Source organism: Triticum urartu, chromosome 7, assembly GCF_003073215.2.
Source record: "Triticum urartu cultivar G1812 chromosome 7, Tu2.1, whole genome shotgun sequence".
Classification (NCBI taxonomy): Eukaryota; Viridiplantae; Streptophyta; class Magnoliopsida; order Poales; family Poaceae; genus Triticum; species Triticum urartu.
The window spans coordinates 399086563-399108213 of NC_053028.1; the positions used below are offsets into that span (position 1 = coordinate 399086563).

Here is a 21651-nt window from a genome sequence, read left to right on the forward strand (position 1 = left end):
CGCTAAGCCAGCCCGGGAGCCATCCCCCAAAGCTTCGCCTTCTCCGCTGGCCCTGGGCTCACCGAGCTCGAGCGGTACTCCTGCTGCCAGACCAGTTGGTGGAGTGGTCCGTTCCATAGGGCACCTCGAGCCTGCGTGCCCGCTGTCCTTTCTTCATGAGTCCTCCTGGGGCACATCTGGCTTGCCCCACGTTCCTCCTCTGATCATAGATGGTGAATGGCTGAAGTCTGTCTTTGGCTCCTCCTCCGTGGGTAGACTGATGCCAGGCCGGATTCCCGGAGAGGTCCGTTCGGCGATGGCTAGGGTGCCAGTCCCCAGCTCCGCGCCAGGAGGGGGCTTGCTGCCTCAGGGCCCTCCGCATGCTTCGGTGGAAGAGGGTGATGCAGATGACATGCTCAGGCGCGTCCGGGAGCGACACGCCCTTCGCGAAGAGTTCCTCCGGAGGGCGGCGGATGCGGTGAGCCGGATCAGGGCAGAGCTTGCTGACGAGGATGCGCGCCTCGAGGCCGAAGGCTTGCGCCTTGCTGAGGAGAGGCGCAAACTAAATGTAGCCATCGCCCTCGAGCGTCACCAACGTGATCTCGTAAACGCGAAGGCTGAAGCATCGCTGGCAGCTTCGCGGGAGGCCTGCTCCCATGCTGTTGAGGAGGCTCGGGAGGCAGACCGACAGCGCAAGGATGCAGAGGAGCGCACACGGGAGCTCCAAGCCTGGAGCAACTCCCTGGAGCAGCAAGTGGAACTGCGCCAGGAGGCCCTTGAGTCGATGGGGGTGGCCTCTGTTGCCGGGCGGAGCTTCTGAAGCGCGAAGAGGCGCTGACGCTGGAGGCTGCCGAGCGTAACCTTGACCTTGAGCAGTTGGAGGTGAGGGAGCGCCTGGTGGCTCGGGCGGAGGATGCCATTGCCGCGCACGAAGCCCGGGCCCAGGAAGAAGTCGATCGCCGCGTGGCGGAAGCTCGCTCGGCCTTCGAGCATGAATACGAGACGAGGTTGGGGCTGATCAAGGCCGAGGCTGAGGGCAGGACCGTAGCCCTCAGGACCAAAATGATCGAAGTGACGCAGCGTGCAGACTCCTCCGCAGCCGCCCTCAGCGCGGCGCAGGCGGAGCTGTCCTCTTCCCGGGCCAAGCAGCTTCTTCTCCAACAGAGGGTTGATGACGCCGAGGCCGTCGCGCAGCGGAATGAGGACGAGATCCGTCGGCGGTGGGTTCTGGAGCATGTGCATGCCCCCATGCTTCAAATGCTCATAGAGAGGGCCAACACAGCTTTGGGATATATCTGCGAGGCTGCCGCTAAGGAGCCGCACGAGGTCAACTATGCCGGCAACCTCCATTTTTTCACCGATGTGGTGACGCTTCTGGAGAACCGATCCGAGAGGTCACGTTGGCTTGTCGAAGAGAGGAGCCGAGCCTTGCTCGGGCGTGCCTTCTCCTGCGTCTTCAGCCATCTGTAGGACAGGGACCCCCACTTCGACTTCGATGCTACCATCGCACCCGTGCCCATTGCCGTCCGGGGCGACCTGGCGCGGTTGGTGGAGGACAACGTGGACGCCCTCATCAGGGCCTTTGTGTCTGATGACGACGGTGTGGTCGTAAGCGCCAATGAAGGCGGCATTGTGGATGAGCCTGGCGCTGATGGAGATGCTGGCGGCGGCGGCAATGTCAACGCTGCCAGTGATGCTTCCGAGGATACCCAAGAAGACGCGACGAGTGATATGTCCGACTGACCGCATGTCACTGCTGTTTAACCTGCACGAAGAAGGTTCGGGCTTGGCCCTGAAGGATGTAAGAGCATTTTGGGAGGGGAAGCCCCTCATGTAAAGGTTTGCAATTAGTACCCTGTTAAGCATAATGTTGCGTGTGAACTTAGCCGCTGGCCCGGTGATGGGTCAGCTGACTTGTGTACCTTCCGACCCCGATGAGTCCCGAGCGGGCCTGCGGGGGACGCTGCTCCTCGGGTGTCTTCTGATTAACTTGTAGATTCCGCGACGAAAACCTCCGGAAAGGGTGCGGTAGCAGCGGTCCTGGTTGTAAACATGCCTGGCCCGGCCCGGCTCGCGAGGGGGGGGGGGGGGCCGTGGACGCAAAGCCGAAACCAGAACGCGAGAGATTGCTCGAACGAGAATAAACACCCCTTTCCCCAAACACACGCAAGCATCGAGCTCAAATCCAACTTAAATCCAAATCGAAGAACTTGTCAACAAGGAAAGGCAAAAGCAAAAGGCCGCGTCCGGCACCTAGTCTAGTCTTCGACGTCTTCTCACCAGCGCGGAGCTAAGTGCTGCCACTGGGCGTGGGCGGGAGCCCCCGAGGCCCGAGGGCGACTCTCCAGAGACTCCGGGGCATGTACAACCCCACTCATTATTACGTGAGAGTGTCATGGGCGGCGAGCTTCACAGGCACTGGGCCTTCTTCACAGGTACCGGCCTTGCTTCATATTGCCAGACGAGGGCCCCGCCTTGTGCCTTACTCTGCCCCATCGACGGCGACCAGAAACCAGGACGACACCAATGGGGCAGAGCGGTCGCCAGCGGTTCCCCTGACGACCACGGGTCCCCTGCCGGGGGCAGGCCTTGGGGCACCTCCCCGACAGGGGGCCTACCTCCTGAGAACGCCTTGCTCCGACCGCCGTGGTGACGAACCCGAATCTCGGCCCCTCTCCTGCAGCCCCCTGCGCCCTCTTCCTAAGGGGTATGAGGCTGCAGAATTGGGGCAGCCACCTGCTGCGGCGGCCTGTATCTCCTGCGACCCATGGTTAGCATAAGCTTGCTCCTGAGGGATGAGTGGTACCCGATAATTGCCGCCGCGTGCGGCCTGTTCGAGGCTCTCTTGTGGTTCCTGAAAGAGCTCAGCTCCTGGGCCTCCTCGCCCCAGCCTGGCCCGAGGAATGAGCCATGATCTTCTTCCAGTGCGCACCCCTGATCCACCATGCGGGGCACATAAGCTTCTGGGGCCACCGCCCCGTGCGCCTCGCTGTAGCGCCCCGCATGCCACGCAGCCTGGCTTGGAGCGCCGTCTTGGGGGTGATGGCGCGGCGGTCCGCCGAAGCGAAGGCCACGCGGGCACCCCTTCGCTGGCCTGAGAAGAGGCCGGCGCGACTTGTCGCCCGGTGCCGGCGGGGGTGTTGACGCTGAATGGGCCCTGGAGTCCGCCGGAAGTTGCGTGCGCGCGCACGACACGCCATATGGCCCGCCTTGGGTCTGGGGTGGCAGCTGGACGCAGAAAGGAGGTGTCCCTGAGGCGGCGGCATCCAGGAGCTCGGCGACTCGCTCCAGCAATTGTCGCGGCCGCCCTCCAGCAGCCGACACGTAGCAGCTCTCGGGCCACCGGTGAGCGCGGCCCTAGAGTTTGCTTGCTCCCGTCAGGTGTACGGCACCGTGGCCGCGGCGTGGTTTGAGGCCCTTGCTGCGGCCCGCACCTGCCGTGGTGTGAGGGCAGGCGGCGTCTGGCCGCGTCGCTCGTGCCCCGCAGCACCCTGCGGAGCGCAGACTGCCTGGGGCGCAAGGTTGAGGTCGCCCTAGGCCGGTGACACGGCGTGGGCGGGCCACGCTGCCCAGCGGTCGGCGTTGGCAGCCGGGTCGCTTGACATCTGAACGGCGAGGCGACGGAACGCGATGCGGAGGAGGAAGGATTCCGGCGCACCCCTACCTGGCGCGCCAAATGTCGGATTTCGGGTTCCGATAGACCCTTGAGGTTCGAACACTGGGGTGCGCGCGGAGATCTCTCCCCTACCGATCTACGTCCAATCTCCTCGCGTGATCTAAGCTGGAAACAACGAACAACACAAGGGACACGAGGTTTATACTGGTTCGGGCCACCGTTGTGGTGTAATACCCTACTCCAGTGTGTGGTGTGGTGGATTGCCTCAGGGGCTGATGATGAACAGTACAAGGGAAGAACAGCCTCGCGAGAGGTGTTCTTGAGCTGGTGCGATGAACTGCTTGGGCGAGTTCAGTCGCCTCTCTCTCTCTCTATCTATCTCTCTTTTTCGGTCCCTCCTTGTCTGCCCTCTACTCTGTGGTGGCTAGCTCTATTTATAGAGGCCCTAGGCCTCTCCCCAAATAATGAGCGGGAAGGGCGCCAACAATTGGCCATTTTGAAGGGGAACATCTAGTACAAGTTATCCTGACCAAAGGTGGTCTTCAGCTGCCAAAAGCTCTGGTGATGACGCCATCTTAGGATCCACGGTGACCTCCATCCTGCCGCTCTGCTGGTCTTGGTCTCGTTGCACCGGAATGGTAACCTTTGCCCGATGCCTTGGCCTGTGCTTGCCCCCTTTGCACCAAAGGGGAAGCAAGGACACTGCACATACCGGCGCCTGCCTGGCGCCCGCCTGGTATCGATCGTCATGGCTTGCGTCACGGGCTCCTCGTGAGGTACCCCTGCCTTGATCTATCCGCCTCCTCGCGAGCCTGCCTGATGAGGCTGCCTCTGAGGAAGCTTCCGGTCGTCCGCCCCGTGAGGCTTGGCCCCTCGCGAGGGTCTTGAGCTTGAGCTGATGAAGATGGGCCGCGCTGGGCCCCCACTTGAGCGACGCCCAGGCCGCAGGCAGGCAAGTCTGGGGACTCCCATTCCCAGAACGCCGACAGCAGAGGTGCCGTATGTTCGGTACTTGATCGGGACGGATCGTGAAGGTGTACGACTACATCAACCGCGTTGATAAACGCTTTCGCTTTCGGTCTATGAGGGTATGTAGACACACTCTCCCCTCTCGTTGCTATGCATCTCCTAGATAGATCTTGCATGATCGTATGAATTTTTTTGAAATACTGTGTTCCCCTACAGTGGCATCAAAGTCAGGTCTATGCGTAGATGTTATATGCACGAGTAGAACACAAAGGAGTTGTGGGCGTGGGTATATACATATTGCTTACCGTCACTAGTTGTTTCTTGATTTGGCGGTATTGTTGGATGAAGCGGTCCGGACCGACATTACATGACCGCATTCATGAGACTGGTTCTACCGACGTGCTTTGCACACAGGTGGCTGGCGGGTGTCAGTTTTTCCAACTTTAGTTAAATCGGATTCAATGAACATGGTTCTTTCTGAAGATCAAAAAGCAATCACTATACCGCGTTGTGGTTTTTGATGCGTAGGTAAGAACGGTTCTTGCTAAGCCCGTAGAAGCCATGTAAAACTTGCAACAACAAAGTAGAGGATGTCTAACTTGTTTTTGCAGGGCATGTTGTGATGTGATATGGTCAAGACGTGATTATATAAATTGTTGTATGAGATGATCATGTTTTGTAACACGATTATCGGCAACTGGCAGGAGCCATATGGTTGTCGCTTTATTGTATGAAATGCAATCGCCATGTAATTGCTTTACTTTAACACTAAGTGGTAGGGATAGTCATGGAAGCAATAGTTGGCGAGACGACAACGATGCTATGATGGAGATCAAGGTGTCAAGCCGGTGACAATGGTGATCATGACGGTGCTTTGGAGATGGAGATCAAGGCACAAGATGATGATGGCCATATCCTATCACTTATATTGATTGCATGTGATGTTTATCCTTTATGCATCTTATTTTTCTTAGTACGACGGTAGCATTATAAGATGATCTCTCACTAAAATTCAAGGTATAAGTGTTCTCCCTGAGTATGCACCGTTGCTACAGTTCGTCGTGCCGAGACACCACGTGATGATCGGGTGTGATAAGCCCTACGTTCACATAGAATGGGTGCAAGCTAGTTTTGCACAAGAAGAATACTCAGGCTAAACTTGACGAGCCTAGCATATGCAGATATGGCCTCGGAACAGTGAGACCGAAAGGTCGAGCGTGAATCATATAGTAGATATGATCAACATAGTGATGTTCACCATTGAAAACTACTCCATCTCACGTGATGATCGGACATGGTTTAGTTGATTTGGATCACGTGATCACTTAGATGATTAGAGGGATGTCTATCTAAGTGGGAGTTCTTAAGCAATATGATTAATTGAACTTTAATTTACCACGAACTTAGTACTTGATAGTATTTTGCATGTCTATGTTGTTGTAGATTAATGTCCCGTGTTGTTGTTCCATTGAATTTTAATGCGTTTCTAAGAGAAAGATAAGTTGAAAGATGATGGTAGCTAGCAACTACACAGACTGGGTCCATAACTTGAGGATTATCCTCATTGCTGCATAGAAGAATTATGTCCTGGAAGCACTGCTAGGTGCCAAACCCGCTGCAGGAGCAACTCCAGATGTTATGAACACCTGGCAGAGCAAAGCTGATGACTACTTGATAGTTCAGTGTGCCATGCTTTATGGCTTAGAACCGGGACTTCAACGACGTTTTGAACGTCATGGAGCATATGAGATGTTCCAGGAGTTGAAGTTAATATTTCAAGCAAAAGCCCAGATTGAGAGATATGAAGTCTCCAATAAGTTCTACAGCTGCAAACTGGAGGAGAATAGTTCTGTCAGTGAGCACATACTCAGATTGTCTGGGTACCACAATCACTTGACTCAGCTGGGAGTTAATCTAACAGCTGATAGTGTCATTGACATAGTTCTTCAATCACTGCCACCAAGCTACAAAAGCTTCGTGATGAACTATAATATGCAAGGGATGGATAAGACAATTCCCGAGCTCTTCGTGATGCTAATGGCTGCGGAGGTAGAAATCAAGAAGGAGCATGAAGTGTTGATGGTCAACAAGACCACCAGTTTCAAGAAGAAGGGCAAAGGGAAGAAGGGGAACTTCAAGAAGAATGGCAAGGAATTTGCTACTCAAGTGAAGAGGCCCAAGTCTGGACCTAAGCCTGAGACTGAGTGCTTCTACTGCAAAGGGGCTGGTCACTGGAAGCAGAACTGCCCCAAGTATTTGGCGGATAAGAAGGATGGCAAAGTGAAAGGTATATTTGATATACGTGTTATTGATGTGTACCTTAATAATGCTCGCAGTAGCGCCTGGGTATTTGATACTGATTCTGTTGCTAATATTTGCAACTCGAAACAGGGACTATGGATTAAGCGAAGATTGGCTAAGGACGAGGTGACGATGCGCGTGGGAAACGGTTCCAAAGTCGATGTGATCGCAGTCGGCATGCTACCTCTACATCTACCTTCGGGATTAATATTAGACCTAAATAATTGTTATTTGGTGCCAGCGTTAAGCATGAACATTATATCTGGATCTTGTTTGATGCGAGACGGTTATTCATTTAAATCTGAGAATAATGGTTGTTCTATTTATATGAGTAATATCTTTTATGGTCATGCACCATTAAAGAGTGGTCTATTTGTATTGAATCTCGATAGTAGTGACACACATATTCATAGTGTTGAAGCCAAAAGATGCAGAGTTGATAATGATAGTGCAACTTATTTGTGGCACTGCCGTTTAGGTCATATCAGTGTAAAGCGCATGAAGAAACTCCATACTGATGGACTTTTGGAACCACTTGATTATGAATCACTTGGTACTTGCGAACCGTGCCTCATGGGCAAGATGACTAAAGCACCGTTCTCCGGTACTATGGAGAGAGCAACAGATTTGTTGGAAATCACACATACAGATGTATGTGGTCCGATGAATATTGAGGCTCGTGGCGGATATCGTTATTTTCTCACCTTCACAGATGACTTAAGCAGATATGGGTATATCTACTTAATGAAACACAAGTCTGAAACATTTGAAAAGTTCAAAGAATTTCAGAGTGAAATAGAAAATCATCGTAACAAGAAAATAAAATTCCTACGATCTGATCGTGGAGGAGAATATTTGAGTTACGAGTTTGGTGTACATTTGAAAAATTGTGGAATAGTTTCGCAACTCACGCCACCCAGAACACCACAGCGTAATGGTGTGTCCGAACATCGTAATCGTAATTTACTAGATATGGTGCGATCTATGATGTCTCTTACTGATTTACCGCTATTGTTTTGGGGATACGCTCTAGAGACGGCCGCATTCACGTTAAATAGGGCACCATCAAAATCCGTTGAGACGACGCCTTATGAACTGTGGTTTGGCAAGAAACCAAAGTTGTCGTTTCTGAAAGTTTGGGGCTGCGATGCTTATGTGAAAAAGCTTCAACCTGATAAGCTCGAACCCAAATCGGAGAAATGTGTCTTCATAGGATATCCAAAGGAAACTATTGGATACACCTTCTATCACAGATCCGAAGGCAAGACTTTTGTTGCTAAATTCGGAAACTTTCTGGAGAAGGAGTTTCTCTCGAAAGAAGTGAGTGGGAGGAAAGTAGAACTTGACGAGGTAACTGTACCTGCTCCCTTATTGGAAAGTAGTGCATCACAGAAAACTGTTTCAGTGACACCTACACCAGTTAGTGAGGAAGCTAATGATGATGATCATGAAGCTTCAGAACAAGATACTACTGAACCTCGTAGATCAACCAGAGTGAGGTCCGCGCCAGAGTGGTATGGTAATCCTGTTCTGGAAGTCATGCTACTAGATCATGATGAACCTATGAACTATGAAGAAGCGATGGTGAGCCCAGATTCCGCAAAATGGCTTGAAGCCATGAAATCTGAGATGGGATCCATGTATGAGAACAAAGTATGGACTTTGGTTGACTTGCCCGATGATCGGCAAGCAATTGAGAATAAATGGATCTTCAAGAAGAAGACTGACGCTGACGGTAATATTACTGTCTACAAAGCTCGACTTGTCGCAAAAGGTTTTCGGCAAGTTCAAGGGATTGACTACGATGAGACCTTCTCACCCGTAGCGATGCTTAAGTCTGTCCGAATCATGTTAGCAATTGCCGCATTTTATGATTATGAAATTTGGCAGATGGATGTCAAAACTGCATTCCTGAATGGATTTCTGGAAGAAGAGTTGTATATGATGCAACCAGAAGGTTTTGTCGATCCAAAGGGAGCTAACAAAGTGTGCAAACTCCAGCGATCCATTTATGGACTGGTGCAAGCCTCTCGGAGTTGGAATAAACGCTTTGGTAGTGTGATCAAAGCATTTGGTTTTATACAGACTTTTGGAGAAGCCTGTATTTACAAGAAAGTGAGTGGGAGCTCTGTAGCATTTCTGATATTATATGTGGATGACATATTACTAATTGGAAATGATATAGAATTTCTGGATAGCATAAAGGGATACTTGAATAAGAGTTTTTCAATGAAAGACCTCGGTGAAGCTGCTTACATATTAGGCATTAAGATCTATAGAGATAGATCAAGACGCTTAATTGGACTTTCACAAAGCACATACCTTGACAAAGTTTTGAAGAAGTTCAAAATGGATCAAGCAAAGAAAGGGTTCTTGCCTGTGTTACAAGGTGTAAAGTTGAGTAAGACTCAATGCCCGACCACTGCAGAAGATAGAGAGAAAATGAAAGATGTTCCCTATGCTTCAGCCATAGGCTCTATCATGTATGCAATGCTGTGTACCAGACCTGATGTGTGCCTTGCTATAAGTCTAGCAGGGAGGTACCAAAGTGATCCAGGAGTAGATCACTGGACAGCGGTCAAGAACATCCTGAAATACCTGAAAAGGACTAAGGATATGTTTCTCATATATGGAGGTGACAAAGAGCTCATCGTAAAAGGTTACGTTGATGCAAGCTTTGACACTGATCCGGACGATTCTAAATCGCAAACCGGATACGTTTTACATTAAATGGTGGAGCTGTCAGTTGGTGCAGTTCTAAACAAAGCGTTGTAGCGGGATCTACATGTGAAGCGGAGTACATAGCTGCTTCGGAAGCAGCAAATGAAGGAGTCTGGATGAAGGAGTTCATATCCGATCTAGGTGTCATACCTAGTGCATCGGGTCCAATGAAAATCTTTTGTGACAATACTGGTGCAATTGCCTTGGCAAAGGAATCCGGATTTCACAAGAGAACCAAGCACATCAAGAGACGCTTCAATTCCATCCGGGATCTAGTCCAGGTGGGAGACATAGAGATTTGCAAGATACATACGGATCTGAATGTTGTAGACCCGTTGACTAAGCCTCTTCCACGAGCAAAACATGATCAGCACCAAGGCTCCATGGGTGTTAGAATCATTACTGTGTAATCTAGATTATTGACTCTAGTGCAAGTGGGAGACTGAAGGAAATATGCCCTAGAGGCAATAATAAAGTTATTATTTATTTCCTTATATCATGATAAATGTTTATTATTCATGCTAGAATTGTATTAACCGGAAACATAATACATGTGTGAATACATAGACAAACAGAGTGTCACTAGTATGCCTCTACTTGACTAGCTCGTTAATCAAAGATGGTTATGTTTCCTAACCATGAACAAAGAGTTGTTATTTGATTAAACGGTATCACATCATTAGGTGAATGATCTGATTGACATGACCCATTCCATTAGCTTAGCACCCGATCGTTTAGTATGTTGTTATTGCTTTCTTCATGACTTATACATGTTCCTATGACTATGAGATTATGCAACTCCCGTTTGCCGGAGGAACACTTTGTGTGCTACCAAACATCACAACGTAAATGGGTGATTATAAAGGTGCTCTACAGGTGTCTCCAAAGGTACATGTTGGGTTGGCATATTTCGAGATTAGGATTTGTCACTCCGATTGTCGGAGAGGTATCTCTGGGCCCTCTCGGTAATACACATCACATAAGCCTTGCAAGCATTGCAACTAATGAGTTAGTTGTGAGATGATGTATTACGGAACGAGTAAAGAGACTTGCCGGTAACGAGATTGAACTAGGTATGGGATACCGACGATCGAATCTCGGGCAAGTAACATACCGATGACAAAGGGAACAACGTATGTTGTTATGCGGTCTGACCGATAAAAGATCTTCGTAGAATATGTAGGAGCCAATATGAGCATCCAGGTTCCGCTATTGGTTATTGACCGGAGACGTGTCTCGGTCATGTCTACATTGTTCTCGAACCCGTAGGGTCCGCACGCTTAAGGTTTCGATGACAGTTATATTATGAGTTTATGAGTTTTGATGTACCGAAGTTAGTTCGGAGTCCCGAATGTGATCACGGACATAACGAGGAGTCTCGAAATGGTCGAGACATAAGGATTGATATATTGGACGGCTATATTCGGACACCGGAAGTGTTTCGGGGAAGTTTCGGATAAAACCGGAGCACCGGGGGGTTACCGGAACCCCCCGGGGGGTTAATGGGCCTCATGGGCCTAAAGTGGAGAAGAGGAGGGGCTGCCAGGGCAGGCCGCGCGCCCCCTCTCCCCCTAGTCCGAATTGGACAAGGAGGGAGGGGCGGTGCCCCCCTTTTTCCTTCTCTCCTTCCCCCTCTCCTACTTGGACAAGGAAAGGGAGGGGAGTCCTACTCCTGGTAGGAGTAGGACTCCTCCTGCGCGCCTCCTACTAGGGCCGGCCGCACCCCCCCTTGGATCCTTTATATACGGAGGCAAGGGGCACCCCTAGAGACATAAGTTGATCCACGTGATCATATTCTTAGCCGTGTGCGGTGCCCCCTTCCACCATAGTCCTCGATAATATTGTAGCAGTGCTTAGGCGAAGCCCTGCGACGGTAGTACATCAAGATCGTCACCACGCCGTCGTGCTGACAGAACTCTTCCCCGACACTTTGCTGGATCAGAGTCTGGGGATCGTCATCGAGCTGAACGTGTGCTAGAACTCGGAGGTGCCGTGTGCTTGATCGGTCGGGCCGTGGAGACGTACGACTACATCAACCAAGTTAACGCTTCCGTTGTCGATCTACAAGGGTACGTAGATCACACTCTCCCCCTCTCGTTGCTATGCATCACCATGATCTTGTGTGTGCGTAGGAAAATTTTGAAATTACTACGAAACCCAACAGGGGGGGTGTTAGCAGAATACGTACTGGTGTATATGTATGCATAGTCACCGCATGATCTCTCTCTCTCTCTCTCTCTGAGATGTGCTTTGCATCGTGGTTTAGTGGAGCTAGTGGCTCTCACACGTTCTCTCTGAACTGCTCCTGTAAACTGTATATATGCAGCGTCTGATGAATGGAAGTGGTGTGAGTTGAGTCCTATTCCTCATCAACACCATAGACCAACACTAATCTTTCTTTTACACTTTTGTCATCTCTCGTGCGCACCTAAGAACTATTTCCCAGTCAGCCATCCATCCTCAAATTGCTCCAAGCCAGACACACTTAACTTTGAAATTCCTTTCAGATGGGCTCCCAAGAAAGAAGGTGTGCTTTTTTTATATGAGTAATCTATTATTCTTATTAAGTCGGGATGTCACACACCTTTAGCATGCGCAACCTTATAACTATAGCATAATAAATTATATTTCAAAAAATTAGGTTGGTCATCTCGGTCCAAGTCTCAGCCTCGACTGCAAGCACGACCACCATCAAACGCATCGCGAGTTGTTTGGTTCCGGCCCTAAATTCATATCGTTCGCCACATACATACGAAGAATACAATAGTGTTCTCATCCTGATCAATGCGCAAACTAATAGAACGTTTGTGAACTAGGTCCTCGATAATACTCTTCAAGGTTTAGAAAATCACTTTGTTCTTTTTTTCAGCACCGTGTGCCAGGCCGCAATCAGCATCCTAGATGCTAGTAGTTAGATCAGAATTGCAAAAGCCATTTTTGTAATAGTTCTACATAGGATCAATGCTAATTAAATTGTATACTAGCTGAGCGAATTACTCAATATTGTTGCAACCAATCAAAAGAGTGGTTGTCAAAATAGCGGACACTATTTCTTGCTAGTCAAACACAAGAATTTCTTCCCATCTAGATAAAAACTAAGTAGTTGAGAGTTTGTTGCCAGGCCAATATGGTGTCCAAATGACTAGGGTACAAAACCCACATAGCACATACATACATTTCCCTTAAAAATAACCCCTGCTGTCTTGTACGTCTTCTATTACTAAATAGCTACAATACATATCTTTCTAACCTTGCCATATAAATAAGTCATGCATGCAAGTCATAAATCATTTTTTTGCATTACTCTATGCATGCAACGCTGTCATATCATAAATTCATGCATGTTAATTATTCACACGTTATTTTTTGTATTAGATTTTGTACTGGCAATATATGTGTTGGGCGATTGCAGCGTATGTATGTAGTTGACCCTTCACATTTTTGTTTTGTTAGAAATGACATTACTCTAACCGTAATTTGATTTTTTGTACACTTTGTATTTCCTTTACTTTTCAGGTTACATCTACTTTCCATTAGTTTTAGAAGTCTTTTAGCAACTATTTACGCATTTCTGTTACCAAGATTCCCAAGGTACCGTGCGGGGTATTATCTAGTTTCTAATATTTTGTAAAGCATATGGAAGGTCCAGAATAACCTTGACCCTTTATTTATTTTTTCTCCCGTGAGAAAGAAAGCCAATAGTACGCAACATAAAATGCGGTGGTTTGCGATTCCAGGGATTTTACGAGGGTGCCGCAGGAAGATAGCCTCGGAGGAGGCCTAGAAACCCACAAGTAAAGATAGTGGCTGAGATTTCTCGCGGCGGCGAGAGCGACCCCCACAGCCCCCGGCCACAAACACACCTCCCCCGTGTAGCCTCCACGACCCGCAGCATACAGCGAGCCCCGCACCTGAGTACCCGACATCTCGACCCTTCCCTTCCCTTCCCTCCCTTCGTCACTCGCGCGCGCGCGCACGCACGCACGCACGCTTGTTCCTCCCGCTGCTGGGCTAGCTAGATCCCCAAAGCGGACGAGTTGGCCCGGAAGCTTCGTCCGGAAGCATCGGCCTGTGGCGGCAGAGAGAGGAGCCGCTGCGCCCGGTGCGGCGGTCGCTTGAGGTGGGTGGCAGGGATCGGGGCGGAGATTCCGTTTTGCATGATGAACCGCTGGGTTGTTGATTTTTTGATTTTGTGCACGGGTTGGCTTGGTGCAGGCCGCCGCGCGGAGGGCGGGCTGGGCGGGCGACGTGGCGACCGGGGTTAGCTTGCTGCTCGCCCGAGGTAACCTGGAACTAAGAACCATACAAGTTTCCACAAATTTGTGCTTCCACTGGACGCGACGCGATTGATATATACGCCTCCTCTCGCACGTCCGTTCTTAGCTGTGCTATTTTGTCGGCTGAAAACTGTGCAGCAAATTAGCCCATGCTTTTTTGTGTGTGTGCCTGGTCGCTCTCTGTAGTTGCAGTTTTTGATTTCGCGTTGCTCTGCTCCAATGATCATGGTGCAAAAGCTCAGACTTCTGAGCGGTTGAACTGCACCTGTTCACTGAAAGCTCTGTTGTTGGAGAGGGGGGATTACGGATCAGATCATTTATACCCTTTGCTTAAAGGCATCACATCTGAGTTTGGATTCTTCTACCCGGTCTACTGTGTCGTCCAGTGATTATTTTCTTGCTCTAGCCCGTCTTCTGTGCCCTTTTCTTGCTCTAGTTAGTCCTGTCCATTTTAGTATGGTTATTAGGAATAATATTAATAGTGATTCCATGGTTTAACTTCTTGCAGCTAGAAAACTGTATGGTTGACTAGTTAAGTTAGGCACGTGGGTTTTTTTATCTTGGCTTTTTTTGCTGTCATGGGTTTGAGGTGTGCTTTTATCAGATCTCTGATCTAATATGGTGTTGTTGGTGCTCTGAAGTTGTTTAAAAAGAACATGTGTAAGTTAGGCTTCTGAGTTTGCTATGCAGGGAAAGAACAGCTTAATTTAGTTTATAAGCAGGCGAGTTAAGTTAATTTTGGATTTGCTATGCTGGAAAGGGAGCAACTTAATCTAGTCTAACTAAGCAGGTGAGGTAATTTGACTAAAATAGGTGCTATGGTGAATTGTGCTAAGAAGAAAATATATTTTTTGTCTGCTATAAAAAATTCATAGTTTTTTTGGTTGTTGTTATGTCAATACATTTGCTATGATAAATTTTGGTCTGGCTTAAATTCTAGTGTTTGTTTTGGAAAGTCCAGGAACCCTAAATCAATATATACATATTAAGGTATGTTGCAAAAAATATACTCCCTCCGTTCCGAATTATTTGTCTTAGATTTGTCTAGATACGGAGGTATCTAGCACTAAAATAAGTCTAGATACATCCGTATCTAGACAAATCCAAGACAAGTAATTCGGAACGGAGGGAGTATATGTTTCTATTAGTATTAGTTAACCGTTTTGCTTCCTGGTGAGCTCATAGATCTGTTTGCAGGCATACTGTGTTGCCCTTAAATAACGTGTTTGAGATTGTGGGAGATAAACTCATGGATGCTCCTTCCAAGGCATACTGTTAGTCGAGGTAAAGGAGGTCAATGCGATTTTAGGAGTACATGGTCAATTAAGTCAGAATCGTAAAAATATTAAGTCAGAATCGTAAAAAAATATTAAGAACAACATCAAATAGGTCGAGGTACTGGACCAGTAAATAAGTAAGTCTGTAAAGACAATTGGTTAGTTTCTGAGGAGCCATGCCCCTTGATTTTATTTCTGTAGAATTCAGCAAAAAAACAGAAGACTTCATTTTAGAGCGCCAAACATACTCCTTCAATCTTGTTTTGTTTTTGTACTATATTTCCCTGAATGTTTTAAATGACAGACTTGTAAAGCGGAGTACCAAAGCACTTCCATAGTCTACCTTTTTTTTCTAGAATACACCATAGAAAGGTGTATCATATTTCATAGAAGAGCAGGCAAGCGGCTAGCAGGGTAGCACAACACCTTTCAACTTATAACAACAATCTGAGATTAGCCACCACTCACGTCATGACAACAACGTCATGGAAACGTCTTGCACAGTTAAAGTATCAAGGCCGCTTCTTGACCGATGTCGGGTACCTCCATAGCACGGCATGTCTTCAGGGTAGTCCGGGTCAACGTACTTCCCACCCATAAGTGCCTACAAGAGTCGGTGAGTGGATGGAGGAGACATCTAATCCTGAGGGAGGCATCGTCTAGGAAGAACTGGCGATGGCAACATTTTGTGCCTTCGCAAATAAATTAATGGCCTGAGCAGCAGCCAACATCAGAGCAATGCGCCACCACCACTAATCTACTGCCAGCCGCTCCAGCGCAAGCCAAGTGCCCCATCAGACAGGGAAGTCCTGTCTCCAAAATGATGCTTCTAACAAAGGAACAAAGTCGAGGATACCGCTATCACCGATCCGACTAGCTGGATCTTCCTTCATCACCGACACCGATGGAAGTCAGGCGGGACTTTGTACGGGGCGCCACACATGTAACCCACAGGCATCGTCGCTGACACACCCCACCCTTTGGCCCTGAGGTCAGCATATCGGGCAATGCAGGCCAGAGAACCATTGCTGTGCCACTCACTGCTGCAGCACCTCAGCCCTTTCCGCGCACCACTGCAGCACCTCGCCGTCGATGCTTCAGCCCAGCCATAGCCCTGTGCCGCGGCCACAACCGGCTCCTGAGCTACCTCATTCGCGTGCGCCGTCCAGGGCTGCCACAGCACGATATCCGTAGTCATGCGCGTGGCTGAGTGAGGAGGCGAGCCCACCGCTGCCGTCCACCGGTGGGGAGAGAGGAGAGGGGCGCAACAACAGCTAGGGTTTTGCTCAAGCCGCCCCCTGAAAGTGACATGGGCGGCCACCCTAAACAGGTCTCCATGGTCTACTTTGAAGACCATGGCCAAGAGTAATATTTCTATAATTCTGAAAAAAAGTGAGTGCATGGAACATTAACTTTTTTAGTAAACCAATAACTGACATGGAAAAGAACTACCATGGGATTGCAAAGAGTATTATGTCGCTGCACTAGTCTGGTTCCTTTTGGCAAAAGTTCACTTATGTCAGATATCTCGATCAAAGTACGGAGGTCAGAATAAACAGAGTAATGAATGGGAAAAGGAGAAAGATCTTAGCTGGATAAGGGGCAGATGTAGCCAAGTGGATCAAGGCAGTGGTTAGAGAAATAGTTTGGACTTGGCAAGCAAGAGTCATGTCTGGAGACAAGTTAGGGGTTATTTGAAAGTATTTCAGAAACCGGGTTTGTCAAAGATTCACCAGTCAGACACAATCAACTCCTTGATCAACTTCGACAATCGACATCATCCGGGATGGTGTCCTAGCCGTGGTTCTAACCCCTTTTTCAAAACGAAAAGAAAATCCATCACGGTGTCTGTAATCCCCCCCTTGCTGCGTTTCTCAACCTAAGTCACTGAATTTGGGAAGACAATTTGTGGGAGGGGATGGTATATTAAATCATTGTGCATGGAGATAGCATGTCACTGCCACGCAGGCCTCCATGTGACGCCCTTCTTGCTCTGCCACTGCAATTGTCATGGATTTTAGGAGCAATGTTCTAAAATAGCTATATTCAGTTAAAATCCTCATAACAGGTCACCTCCCCAGTTACAAGTATACAAAATTGATAGGTAAGGCTGTGTCTGGAGCTTACTTTGACTGTGTGGAGGCCCTTGTGAGTATCCATCCAGAGTCATATTTGCACTCGCCTAGTGCAGCGGAACTATTGCTGTAGGTACAGTTTGTCCCCAGGCCAGGCAGGATTCTCATTCTAAAGCATGCACATAGTGATATAATCTGTGAAATCAAGCAAGAAACTAGAAGGACTCTCTCTCCGTCTCTTGTGGCCATTGCTCCCCTCCATCTCTCCTCCTCCCCTACCGCACGACAATAACAGCTCACAATTTCCATATGCCTCTCCGAAAGCCTTCACGCTCCTAAAATGCTAATCTACTTTCTGAGACCACATCATTTAGATCAAATGATAAACAAGGAACATTTGATTTGAATCCAATAACACCGAGTTAACTTTAGAAGAAACAGAACTTACCAAGTTCCGAATTTAGTTCCAGTTATCTTCTTTCTGACGAGGTTCTACTCTCATCTAATGGTTAGTACATTGAGTGTAAATCATTCCTAGTTTATAGGCCTGTTCTTTGGTTTCTTTTGGAAATTAAGTTAGCATGTGAAGGTGCAAATCATTACTTATTTTATGAGCTTGTACTTCAGCTTGTTTTCATATTCATCTTTTGTAGAAATGCACACGTAGTTTGATTGGTTATTAGCTTATGTTCCAGAGTTGTTATTTATATACCCTTTCATAGTTCAACTGATTTGCATCCAAAGCAGCAAACTAGATCTATTCTAGCAAGTAAATATTGTTTTTTGAGTTTGGCAAGACTATTTGGCTGATCTCATTTCAGTAACTTTCAGGTGTAGGAAGTGTTAAGGGGATACATAATCAGTTTTGAGCTGTGAGGCCCTGCATTTGTGCTGCCTGCTGTTTGATTCACAGCTCACTCTTTTCCTCCTACTCATTCAAGCAAAGTACTGGAATTTGTAAGCTCAGTTTATTCAGGTAGCTGTGATTTTTCTGGCTTTTGGTTGATTAGAGTTTTGATATTTGTCAATTTTTCTTGAACAATTGTCAAATTTGGCAGTTTTCATATGAGCTGTGATTCAGAGCTGGAAGTTGATAGGACCTAGCACTAATAACGTGAATTTTGTTGCTTTTGCAGGTCATGGGAATTGTTTGTCCTTAGCAGGTGAGCTGGATTGGGTGGCTTGCGTTATTGCGTTGTATCTTCCCTATGCTTTTGACTGTTTTTTTAGTCTAATCTAATTCTTTCTGTGGAATGGTTGCATGATCTGAGTACTTGAAAGTTTAATCTGATTCAGAGTTGAAGATAAAGAGAGGAAGGCTAAACTCCGCTGACTCAGTTCATGTGTGCAATGAGCCAACTGCAATATAGGTTTTCAGTAGGTGAGTGCAATGGTGATGTTCCTGGCATTGTTAGACCAAGCTATTCTTATAGCTGTGGAACTTTATAGTTTTCCTAATTAATCATGCCTGATTTTAGGATGAAATGAGGTTTGCTGCTCTCTCTAAATACCTGCATATTTTAAAATGTTGGAGAGGGCGTAATTTTATTTATTTAAGGGGTGAATATATATTTAATGTTGCACTATTTTGCAGATTAACACCAATTGGGTCAAAGAAAATAGGTGAGTGAACTCCTTAGATTATTTCTTTTGATTATGATCGAAGTTCATTTATGAGTAGACTGGTGAACTCAGATTATTTCTTTGGTCTGTGACGACTAACTTAGCTGCTCCTTTTGTGGCTGGGGTGTACAAATTTGAAATATTTATTGTGTTCGTGTGATAGAGAGGTTTAGGGGGAGGTATGAGATACTACTCGCGTCAAGTCCAGCGTTTGGCTGGAGACACAGAAGGAGGAGCGCTGTTGTTTGTAGACGCCCTCAACTCCAAGTAACAAAGCGACCAGTTGTCAACACTTCCTTTTATTTTTGTATTTTCCCTGGAATTGGAGATGGAGATAAATTCTTCGGGTGAGGAAACGGTGATAAAGGTGAGTGTGCTCTTGGGCCGACCAGTTAATTTGTGGTGAAAGAATCAACATTTTCTTCATGTTGTTTGTAGGTACGAAAGCCGTACACAATAACAAAGCAGCGGGAGCGGTGGACCGAGGCAGAGCACAAACGGTTCCTTGAAGCCCTCAAACTGTATGGCAGAGCTTGGCAGCGCATAGAAGGTGAAATCTTCATATATGTCATACCTTGAGTACTTGTACTCACTGATTTCTTCCAAGGAAATACTCACTGATTATTAGTGGTGTATATGTATATATCGACTACTTTGTTGTTGATAACTTTATGTGAACTCATTTCTTTTATTTTCTTATTCGCCTTCTGGTTTGTTGTACAGAGCATGTCGGGACAAAGACGGCCGTGCAAATCAGAAGCCATGCTCAGAAGTTCTTCACCAAGGTTACTTTTCTATCTTATTGGCTAGTACCCTTGTCTGGTTTACTGCTATACCCTTCGTTTTCGGGTTGTTTCATCTTTATTGTTGGTGATAAAATGGAAGACACACGCTTCATAATTTTTATGTCTTTATTTTACTGAAGTATTTTCTTTCTTTCTTTCGTTGTACAGTTGTGTACTGCAGTGCTGAGCATGATGAAAGATTCGTTTCCCTTGAATATCATGAGAACCATTCTTTATCTAATTGTTGCTCTGTTGATTGATTAAAAGATCAAATTAAAGCATGTTGAAATGGATGAAACAGCTAGGAAGTCTTTCCTGATTGTAACCAATGAGTAATGTTGCAGAGCAGATGATGTTGAACAACTCTGATTCTCTCATTGATTGATTTTACATATCCATGCTGTTATTGAGCATACATATGACTAAGAAAACATTATGGTACTAGTTAAATTTACATATGAGGGTCAATACAATACATAATGTGAAATAGGATATCTAAATGCACTTGAGTGAACTACACGAAATTCCTTGGGAATTGTATGGTAAATATGCTAACATTTGTCACATTTCATTATAGGTAAACACTTCATCGAACATGTTTCACTATCAACATTGTGTAAATGAGTCCATTTCATTTTCTAAATCATGATATTTGTTCCGCAAAAGTACACAATGGCATGAACAAAATTTATCTTGTTTCTCCCTTTTTCGTCCTTTCTCTCTTCTCTGCTTTCTGTTCTTTGCTGCATGTCCTATTTCTTTAGGGGCTGCATACAGCCACATGGTGGAGGCTACATTGTCATCATGTTGTAATATGCAACAGACTGTTGCCTTATTGGGATTGCAGCCTCATCCTCTCAGAGGTTTCCTTGCCAGACCCATGGGGGAGGGAGAAGGCTAAGGCTAGTTTTTTTTCTTCTCATTTTGACCGCGATGGTTTTCTGGGTCCTCTAATTTCATGCTTTGCTCACCAGCCATTACCATCTGACCCTGCTCGATATAGCAGGTTGGTTGTTGGGATGGACAGCTCTACCCTAAACTAACGGTTCAGTACACCAACTTAGCTCATATTTGCTCGCCAATAAATTCGTAGAAGTTCAGCGTGGAAACTGATAGCCTTCAATCTAACCAATAGTTTAAAGGCTTAGTGCATCGGTTGATTCTGAGGCTGGAGAGATGCCTCTTCTATAATCGAAGAAACAATTTTACAGTGCTATTTTTCTTACCTTTTATGTGGATAGAGACGAGCCAGTCAGGTGAAAAAGAAACCACTATCCACTCTTCAGTCCTCCACTCGCTTGAGGGTTTAGGCTGTAGAATTCTGTATTTGTCAGGGTTAGGATACCAGAACTGCACCAAATTCCCATTGCAGACGGTTCTGGTTTCTTCGGAACCCGACCAGTTAGTTTGGTTGCCCCAAAATGCCTTATTTTCTGGCACTCCGAATCTTCATTTTCATTTAGCAGATTTCAAATTGAAGATATAAATTAGAGGCAATTACGGATCAATTGTTAGAAAATTGGGTTTAGAGTCTGGTTTAGGGTGAGGGTGGGCACCGGCTACATATCCACCGGCGCCCACCTGTTTGGCCAAAAAAGAAACATCACTAGTGTCAGTTACCAATTGCTTGTTGAATGATTTTGATAGTCTGAAAAGGGAAGACTTGCAATTGTGGAGTCCCACTAAGGTTGATGGCCCTAAATTAGTTGTTAGCACAGGACAATTCTTTCTAAAAATGCTATCATAATAGAGCCTGTTGACGTGTGGACCCTGAAGGGTTTTGATGACTTATGACCATTCCAAGCTTCAGATGCACTAGTATTTTGGTTCTACTTGTGTATTGTAGAAGTAATTGCGACTAGCTGTAGCTAGTAGCTGGTCTGTAGGCTGAAGTCCAGCCTTCATTGTGTTGCCTGATTTAGTGAGTAGATTGACCAAATTGTAAAAGGATTTTAATAACCAGCAAATGTTCCCTGGGAGGCCATGGCAAAACGAACATTTGTTATGGGAATTTATGTTGTTGTGAGG

The 21651-nt window shown here is 46.9% G+C and overlaps 1 long non-coding RNA gene across 7 annotated transcripts; it reads left to right on the forward strand.

Annotated features, from left to right (window-relative positions):
* Window positions 1-13428: 13428 nt before the first annotated feature.
* Window positions 13429-20021, forward strand: LOC125525428. Of its 7 annotated transcripts, none has more exons than XR_007291296.1 (11): window positions 13429-13706; window positions 13802-13868; window positions 14825-14853; window positions 15061-15147; window positions 18037-18191; window positions 18352-18378; window positions 18512-18596; window positions 18810-18838; window positions 19002-19205; window positions 19277-19388; window positions 19562-20021. It is a non-coding gene; the product is annotated as an uncharacterized LOC125525428 (long non-coding RNA). The 7 variants fall into 7 exon arrangements; XR_007291294.1 differs by having other exon boundaries at window positions 13430-13706; window positions 18047-18191; XR_007291295.1 differs by lacking the exon at window positions 14825-14853 and having other exon boundaries at window positions 13430-13706.
* Window positions 20022-21651: the final 1630 nt, after the last annotated feature.